A 9839-nucleotide genomic window follows, 5' to 3' on the forward strand; every position below is an offset into this window, starting at 1 on the left:
AAAAATAAATTCTACACACACATAAAATATATACCCACCAAACACCGACTTTGTCAATATGTGCGAAATTTCAAATGAGACCAAAAAAATTGTATGTCTACGCTAATTTCTTTGTTTGACTTTATAAGACGTAAATAATGGAGTAGTACGTAAAAACGAAATTTATAACTAATTAAAATATAAAGTTCTCAATCATGATAGGATTTTGTATGACCCTTAATAATATGTTAGGTACCCTTAATTTAGATTACAAGTCTATGCCTATTGCACCTCAGAATGAGAGCAAATTCTTTATTCTTTTGAAAATTGTTCCAATATCACTATCAAAGAGTTAATATAGACTTTAATACATCTTTAATTAGTCTATGATTGAATAATGTATTTTTTTTTTTGTTTTCTTAATTTATGTATAACTAACTGTCTAACCACATGACTCAGAAATTCGGGGTTGCACCTCATTAATTTACATGAATTTAGCTGGCCCGACACAATATTAATCCGCTAACAATAACAATAACTATTTAAATTAATCATTTTATATTTTCGTATTTCGGCAAATGATTCTTTAGATTGCCTCGAGCTTAGCTAGAATAACAGCTCATGAACATTAATTAACGCCCTTAATATATAGTACTACTATAAATATTGAGGAAGTAGAACACTTTATGTATATTTAGCGTAATTAATATCTAAATTTGTACCGACACTGAATGCTGAGGCTACTATGAGTTGTATTCTAACATAAGTTATGTTAATAACATAGTATGAAGTTATGAACATCCACAAAATGTATATTTAGCGTAATTAATATCTAAATTCGTACAGATACTGAATGCTGAGGCTACTATGAGTTGTATTCTGACATAAGTTACGTTAATAACATAGTATGAAGTTATGAACATCCACAAAATGTTTATTCTAGAAAAGTTCTATTGTACGCAAATCTATTCAATTGAAATTTATTTCAATATAAGAGCATCCACAATGGCGGCTAGCTGATTCGCGTCGCTAGCCCAGCTAGTCGAACCATTGGAATCGGCCAGCGCCTTTTCGGCCAGAAAATAGGCAAGCGATGGCCGATGCGCTGGCCGCCATTGTAGACTCGCGATCGGCGCAATTTTTTATTTTTATTTTTTGAAAATTTTTGAAACACTATATTGAAAGGCCGCAACTGACCCCGCGCAGAAGATGTTTCTTCACTCGATGCTCGAGAGCATACGGGTCGATTTGGATGCTGCGAGGGCACAGATGGGGGGCTCAGACGCAGGCTCAGATGCCACCGATGTGGAGGTCCCAGGTGGCAGCGGCAACGGCGGCGAGGACGGCGGCGACGACGATGAGGAGGATGAGGAGTAAAGAGAGGCGGGGCTCGTGTGTGGAAGCCCGGTTTTTTTTATTATGTACTTTTTTTTATCTATGCACCTTTTTTTATTTAAATGAAATGAATGAATTTTCCCGTATATGTCTCGTAAATTTAATTCCGTAATTTAGTTGTTTTTGAATTATTTTTATTGCGGCTAGCCTATTTGATTAAAATGATGATGTGGCAGGTGGATTTTTAGTCCTGATGATGTGGTAGGGAGAGAGTGGCTAGCCTATAGCTGGCCTAAAGCCATTGTGGATGCTCTAATACTTAGAGCATCTTTTATTCATTTTTTACTTTCTGCTCTTAGGCAAGAGCACAACACCTTCCATGCTCTTCCGCAAGGACAAGCTCAAGATCCCACCATTTCATTATTTAATTTAATAAAAATATTTTCACAATATTAAAATGCATTAAAAATACACGAATATTTGAAGTATAAATGAGAGATAATTTGATGTAAAGAATGGATGATGAATATAAGTATTTAAACATAGATTTTTGGGATAAATTAAAAAATTTTGAAAAAAAATGGTAAAAATACAGCTATATTTTTGGGAATCCGAAAATATATTTTTTTCTTTTTTCCGGATTATTTTCAATTTTTTATGAAATTTTAAAAAATAAATAAATTTAACGGAATAAAAACGACCCAATCACGCAACGCCACGTCGCTCTGCTCAACAGCATGGACGTGCTCTTATTATCGAGCAGCGCGGACAGCTGCGCATCGGTGGACAACGCATGCCGTGCCGTCGGCACGGACGACGTCCGTCTTATGGACAACCGCTGCGGATGCTCTTAATAAAGATTTTAACTGGACTCACCCTTGATAATAAGCGGAGTATATTTTAATTAATTAAACTAATAGCAGTTTTAATTAGGTAATGGATGTTGAAAATTTTATATACATGAGAATTAAATAAATATAAGGTGCTTCGATTATTCGTAATTTGGTTATGGAGATTATAAATATTGGGCTTTTGGCATTTTATTCTTAAACCTAAATGCAAAAGGAGCGAAACATGATAAGTTGTTGCACTGGATCGTGAAGAAGTATTGTGGGCCGTGAAAGTTGTTGGGCTGGTTCTGAAACACATACAAGAGCTATTTGATAGGAGAGATTATCTGCAATATCGCTTGTGTCAAGTTAATTTCAATTTTGTTAACGTTTGAATATTTTTGAAAATTCTTCAACATAATTAATTTATGTATTTAAACTCAAATTTGAAATATTGTAGGAAAATTAAAAGCTAATACTAATTATTTTGTGGATGCTCTAAGGGCTCGTTTGCTAGATACAAATATATAACTCCACTTTTGAATGCAAATAAAAAAAGAGAAGAAAAAAAGAATGCAAAATAAAAAAAAGGAAAGACTTGGTTAGGAAGATTTTCAGACAATACAATAAGAGGCTGGAGGATTCTATACAAGGAAGCAGTCATTTCCGGAAAGAAAAGATTTGATTAATATTTTCTAGAAATAAGAATATATGTTTCCATATCTATTACATAATCACATCTATATAAGTAGAGAAATAGTAAACAAACACAACACAGAGAAATAATAAACCAATGTTTACGTCTCAACCCTTGTAGCAATATTTGCTCCCCCGGAACCAACTGCGCTATCTCTCGATGATGCGTGCTCACTTTTCTCAAATTCAGAATGAAGATCACTAACTTTTTGGAAGGAAGTGTGTTGGTTTGAACCAAGGATGTTGCCATCTGCCATGAATGGTTATCCTCCTCGCAGGGTCGACCACTAGGATTCTTGAAATCAATAAACGAACTCCAGCAGACAAGTGGTTCGGAAAAGTGTATGTCACAGTCTTTATTTTGCGGAAGAGTATGGAATCCCAATGATACAAACACCATACTCTTCAACAAAATAAAGACCGCAATGTTGGAACATTTTAATATGGTCCAACATAATAGTCTAAAGATTGCATAATATTAATGACTATTTATTGATTGACTCGATTACGTGATCTACTAAGGTTATATAACTTATAGGGTCAAACGATTATCTATTAAAATATGAGGACTATTGTGCAGATACTACTTTGGATAACTTTAATTTTGTTATGGGTGAAATTATAGTTATAATAAAGTTAGGGATTTATTCCTAAATACATGGTTATGGTCCCCAAGTGCAACTCTATAAATAGGTCAATAGATTCTCATTCCTATTGATCTAACGTATCAAGACTCTACAGATTACAGAGAATCTGTGAGAGAGCGTTGTCACTTGGAAGACTAATTTTCATACTTCAGAATCATTAAAAACATCATGAATCCGAATCCATGTACGCTTCCGCTTTATGTTTATCAATCGTATTCGACATGTGTGATTTATGTGATGAATTATGTGAATCATTAATTTGATTCCAACAATTGGTATCAGAGCCAATACATGTTGGAACGAATTGATAATTCATTTATCTATGATTTTTCATTGTTTGGATTCAGTTTATGATTTGCCGTTGAACTTATTGAGGTTGTTCATCAATTCTTCTGTGTTTTCTAATGTGAGCGCAAGATTTCTTTTGAAATTTTTTTGAAGAAATTTCGGATGAAAATTTGAAATTGTTTGTTGAATTCATTCAAAAGCTTTTCAATAGAGTTGATATTTAATACACGCAAACCAATATATTATTGGTTTATGAATTGAGAGATTATATGCGTGAAATTTTCAACAATTTTAACTTTTGAATATTTGGTCTCCAAACCCATTCCAGTTCCTTTAATAAATTATTTGGGGAAATTTCAAATCAAAATTTGGGTTTCTTCGGTTTATGCTTCTCTTGAGTTTAACAGAATGTTTGAGAGAAATTGAGAAATAGTTTCTCACTCAAAATTCTTTTTAAAAAATTAAGTTTTCAATTAAATCTGACCACCGTCCATGTATTCCGTCGAACGGCGATGTCGCCAAGTCTCCGGCAACGTCGCAGCGGTTGACGGCGGTGAATCGTTGGCCTTACTTCATGAAACGACGCGACCACCGTTTCAGAAAAACTTATTTCAGATTCTATTTTTAAAATTTGGCTTAATAACAGCAGCCAATTTTTCCTTCTTGGGCCATAATTTTATAAAATGTTTGGGCCACCACAATTTTGGATTTTGAACTTCTTTTCCTCTATTAACATTTAAGCAAAATTGTTTGCTAGAGCCCAAGAGTATTTTTCTTTAATAAATAATTAATGGTATTTGATTGTTTTAGTAAGTAATTAATTAAATAATGACTTAAGCTTTTATTATCTATTATTTTAAATAAATTAATTAAAGCATTAACTTGCCAAAGTGAGCTCTGACGTGTAAATTAATTTATTTAGAATATATAGGATATTTATATACTTGAAATACATGCGAATAATTAATCGGCCCAAAGGAAGATTGTTATTTGGCCGTATTTCTTGTGTACTTTGTGGTAATAATATGAGATTATCCTTAAGTCATTGTGGACACTAAGTCGGCCCAAAGGAAGACTTATTGTTTGACTGGAAATGATTATCTATATTTGATTACTACGTATTAAGATGTCACTTGCAAGTTAATTATTTTGTCCAAAGATGAAATTTTAATGTTGTGCCGACATCTTGAAATGGGAATTGTCATTATTTAATTTATTTACTTATTATTTACGTGAGCTAATTATTGTCCTACTTGTTATATTTGTTCTTTGCTAGCTCAAGAATCTGCTATTGGTTTTCTAAATTCCATTCCTGTGCTAAAAGGCAATACCTATGCATCATGGAGAAGCAAGGTATTGATTGGTTTGGGGATTGCAAATTTAGACTATGCACTTCGGACGGAGCAACCCGCCCCTCTTACTGATGAAAGTTCCGATGAGGATAAACGGACTTTTGAGAGGTGGGAACACTCCAATCGCATGAGTCTTATGATTATGCAACATGCCATCCCTGAAAACTTTCGCGGTACTGTCCCGAAAGAAGCAACTGCTAAGGAATTTCTCGAGGCCATTGATATGAATTTCGCAAGCAATGAAAAGGCCGAAACGGCTTCATTGATGCATAAACTTGTGACTATGAGGTATAATGGCCGAGGGGAAATTAGGGAGCACATTATGGAAATGTCAAACACTGCTTCAAAGCTTACGGCACTTAATTTGACGATCAGTGATGATCAACTAGTGCATTTGGTTATGATATCTCTTCCTCATCAATTTGATCACTTCAAAGTTAGTTACAATACTGTGAAGGATAAATGGACATTGAATGAGTTGATTTCTCATTGTGTTCAAGAGGAAGAGAGATTGAAGCAAAGTAAGACAGAAAGTGCTCACTTAGCAACAAGCTATAGGGGTAAACGAGGAAGAGACAAGGGAAAGAGGGTTCTTTCCGAGTTCGCTAAGGGGAAGAGGATTCTTCCTGATTCCTCCAGAAATGTTGTGGGTCCATCTGCAAAACAGTTTAAGAAGGAAAAATCAGCTTCAGTTTGCTTCTTTTGCAAGAAAGATGGACACAAGAAGAATGATTGTGAAGAATATCACGCTTGGCGCGTGAAGAAAGGTACATTTTTCACTTATGTTTGTTCAGAAGTTAATTTAGCTTCTGTACCTGGACATACTTGGTGGATAGACTCTGGTGCTACTACTCACATAAGTGTGTCCATGCAGGGTTGCCTCCAGTGCCGAAAGCCGATTGATGCTGAAAGATTCATCTATGTGGGCGATGGCAAACAAGTTGAAGTGGAGGCAATAGGCACATTTAGATTATTACTAAAAACTGGTTGTTATTTGGATTTAGAACAGACATTTGTTGTACCGTCATTTAGACGGAATTTAATTTCTATTTCTGTATTGGACAAATTCGGTTATACTTGTTCATTTAGAAATAGTAGATTTAGTCTTTATCTAAATTCAACTTTGGTTGGCACCGGTTCTCTTTCTTATGGCGATAATCTTTATTTGCTTAATACTATTACTTCATTTAATGAAGCCCTGCATGTGAACTCACGAGGTACAAAGCGTAAATTAATAAGTGAGAATTCTGCTACAATTTGGCACAAACGTTTAGGTCATATCTCCAAACGGAGAATAGAAAGACTTGTGTCAGATGGAATTCTTACCATTCCCAATATGGCAGACTTTCAAGTCTGTGTTGAGTGCATTAAGGGGAAACAAACAAATATTAGGAGATTTGAAGCCAATCGGACTACAGACGTCTTAGAACTTATCCATACAGATATCTGTGGACCGTTCCCTACTGCATCTTGGAACGGTCAACGATATTTTATTACGTTCATAGACGATTATTCCCGATATGGTTATTTATATCTCATAAGTGAAAAATCTCAAGCACTGGATACGTTCAAGAGTTATAAGGCCGAAGTTGAAAATCAACTTGGAAAAAGAATTAAGAACGTCAGATCTGACCGTGGTGGAGAATACTATGGTAGATATGATGGCTCGGGTGAACAACGTCCAGGACCCTTCGCTAGATTTCTTGAGGAATGTGGAATCGTCCCACAGTACACTATGCCTGGTAGTCCTACCATGAATGGTGTTGCTGAAAGACGAAATAGAACCCTCAAGGATATGGTTAGAAGCATGATCAGTCATTCTACTTTGCCAGAATCCCTTTGGGGAGAGGCACTTAAGACCGCAACATACATCCTAAACCGAGTACCTACTAAAGCAACTGCCGTAACCCCTTATGAATTATGGACGGGCAAAAAGCCCAGCTTAGGTCATTTACATGTTTGGGGTTGTCCAGCTGAAGCTCGGCCTTATAGGCCACACGAGCATAAATTGGACTCTAAAACGGTAAGTTGTTATTTTGTAGGTTATCCTGAGCGGTCTAGGGGTTTCAAGTTCTATGATCCCACAACTAGATCATTTTTTGAGACGAATAATGCAAGGTTCTTTGAGGAAGTTGAGTTTGGGGGGGAAGATGGTATAAAGAATGTTGTCTTTGAAGAGGAAGCGATTTCACTTCCCTTCATTCCAGAACAAGACGACACTCTTGTAATTCCTGTTCCACCTCCCGAACAACAACATGAAGAACAACCACAACCTCCTCAAGAACATGATGAAGTAGTGCCACTAAGGAGATCCACTAGAATGAGGAGACCTGCAATATCTACGGATGAATATATTGTATATCTCCAAGAGCATGAGGTAGATATTGGAGTGATGGAAGATGACCCAGTCACTTTCCGTCAAGCCATTGAAAGCCCTAATGCTCAAAAGTGGATCGATGCTATGATTGAAGAGATTAAGTCTATGCAAAGCAATGACGTTTGGGATCTTGTCACATTGCCTGAAGGTGCGAAACCCATTGGTTGCAAGTGGATTTTTAAGACCAAACGGGATTCGCAAGGCAATGTGGAGAGATATAAGGCTCGTCTTGTAGCAAAAGGCTTTACTCAAAAGGAAGGCATCGATTTTACCGAGACTTTCTCTCCAGTTTCGACGAAAGACTCATTCAGAATAATCATGGCACTAGTAGCTCATTTTAATTTGGAGCTACATCAGATGGATGTAAAGACAGCGTTTCTTAATGGCGACATTACAGAAACGATTTATATGGTGCAACCTGAAAACTTTGTGTCTGGTGACCCAAAGAAGATGGTATGCAAACTTAAGAAATCCATCTATGGTCTTAAACAAGCGTCTCGTCAATGGTATGTTAAATTTCATCAAGTTGTTGTCTCATTTGGTTTTGAGACGAATCCTGTTGATGAATGCATATACTATAAGTTCAGTGGGAGCAAATTCATTTTCCTGGTTCTATATGTCGACGACATTTTACTTGCTTGCAACGATGTAGATTTATTACGTGACACCAAGAAATTTCTTTCAAGAAAATTCGAAATGAAAGATCTTGGTGATGCTTCTTTTGTATTAGGAATCCAAATACATCGGGATCGTTCCCTAGGTGTACTTGGATTATCACAAAAGAGCTACATCGATAAAGTGTTGGCAAGATTCAACATGAAAGATTGTAGACCAGGAGATACCCCTGTGGCTAAAGGTGATAAATTCAGTTTGAATCAATGTCCCAAAAACGAGCTTGCAAGAAAGGAAATGGAATTACTTCCCTATGCATCGGCTGTGGGAAGTCTTATGTATGCACAAGTATGCACGCGTCCGGATATTGCGTTCATAGTAGGCATGCTAGGCAGATACTTGAGTAATCCCGGTATGGATCATTGGAAAGCAGTCAAACGTGTTTTGCGGTATCTGCAAAGAACAAAGGATTATATGCTCACTTATAGGAAATCGGATCAGCTTGAGATCATTGGGTATTCTGATTCGGATTTCGCGGGATGCCAAGACAGTCGTAGATCCACGTCAGGTTATGTCTTTATGCTCGCCGGAGGGGCTATATCTTGGAAAAGTGTTAAACAAACATTGATAGCCACCTCTACAATGGAAGCAGAATTCATAGCTTGTTTTGAGGCATCACAACATGGAGTATGGCTGCGAAACTTTATTCAAGGACTGCAAATTGTGGATAGTATTGAAAGACCACTCAAGTTATATTGTGACAATAAGTCCGCAGTCATGTACTCCAACAACAACAGGAGCTCGTCGAAGTCTAAACACATTGACATCAAGTTCCTTGCTGTTAAGGATAGAATTCAGAGTAGACAATTGCAAATTGAACACTTAGGTTCGACTTCCATGCTTGCGGATCCTTTTACTAAAGGTTTACCGCCTTCGGTCTTTCATGAGCATGTATTTCACATGGGTATTCGACCTTGTGATACTTTGGTTTAGTGGGAGTTTATGTTCATCTATGTAATAACATTGAATTTCAGTTATATTAAGTGCACTTTAGTTACTTTGGTTTTAGTTACTTTGAATTATCATTTGGTATTTTCTGATCTCACTACAGTTTCAGAGGACCAGTTGAAAATAGACATGCAAAAGATCACATAGCATGTAATTTTCATGCTGCACACTCATATTTTGATTTGTGTTGCTAGATGTGTTGATATTTGTGATCACTGATGAGTTTAGTCATGTATACGTGTTGTGACTTAAACTTCTTTGGTTCTATATTAACATGTTTAGTAGACCGGATCGGTAAAGATGATTAATATAAATAGTTAGCGCGCAACTTTAGTAATGTACAATCATTTGGTGACTTTTATGTTGGCCCAAGTGGGAGATTGTTGGAACATTTTAATATGGTCCAACATAATAGTCTAAAGATTGTATAATATTTATGGCTATTTATTGATTGACCCGATTACGTGATCTACTAAGGTTATATAATTTATAGGGTCAAACGATTATCTATAAAAGTATGAGGACTATTGTGCAGATACTACTTTGGATAACTTTAATTTTGTTATGGGTGAAATTAAAGTTATAATAAAGTTAGGGACTTATTCTCTAAATAATGGTTATGGTCCCCAAGTGCAACCTATAAATAGGTCAATAGAATCTCATTCCTATTGACCAGACGTAATATCAAGACTCTACAGATTACAGAGAATCTGTG

The sequence above is a fragment of the Salvia hispanica genome, chromosome 6 (genome assembly GCF_023119035.1).
Source record: "Salvia hispanica cultivar TCC Black 2014 chromosome 6, UniMelb_Shisp_WGS_1.0, whole genome shotgun sequence".
In the NCBI taxonomy this organism is placed as follows: Eukaryota; Viridiplantae; Streptophyta; class Magnoliopsida; order Lamiales; family Lamiaceae; genus Salvia; species Salvia hispanica.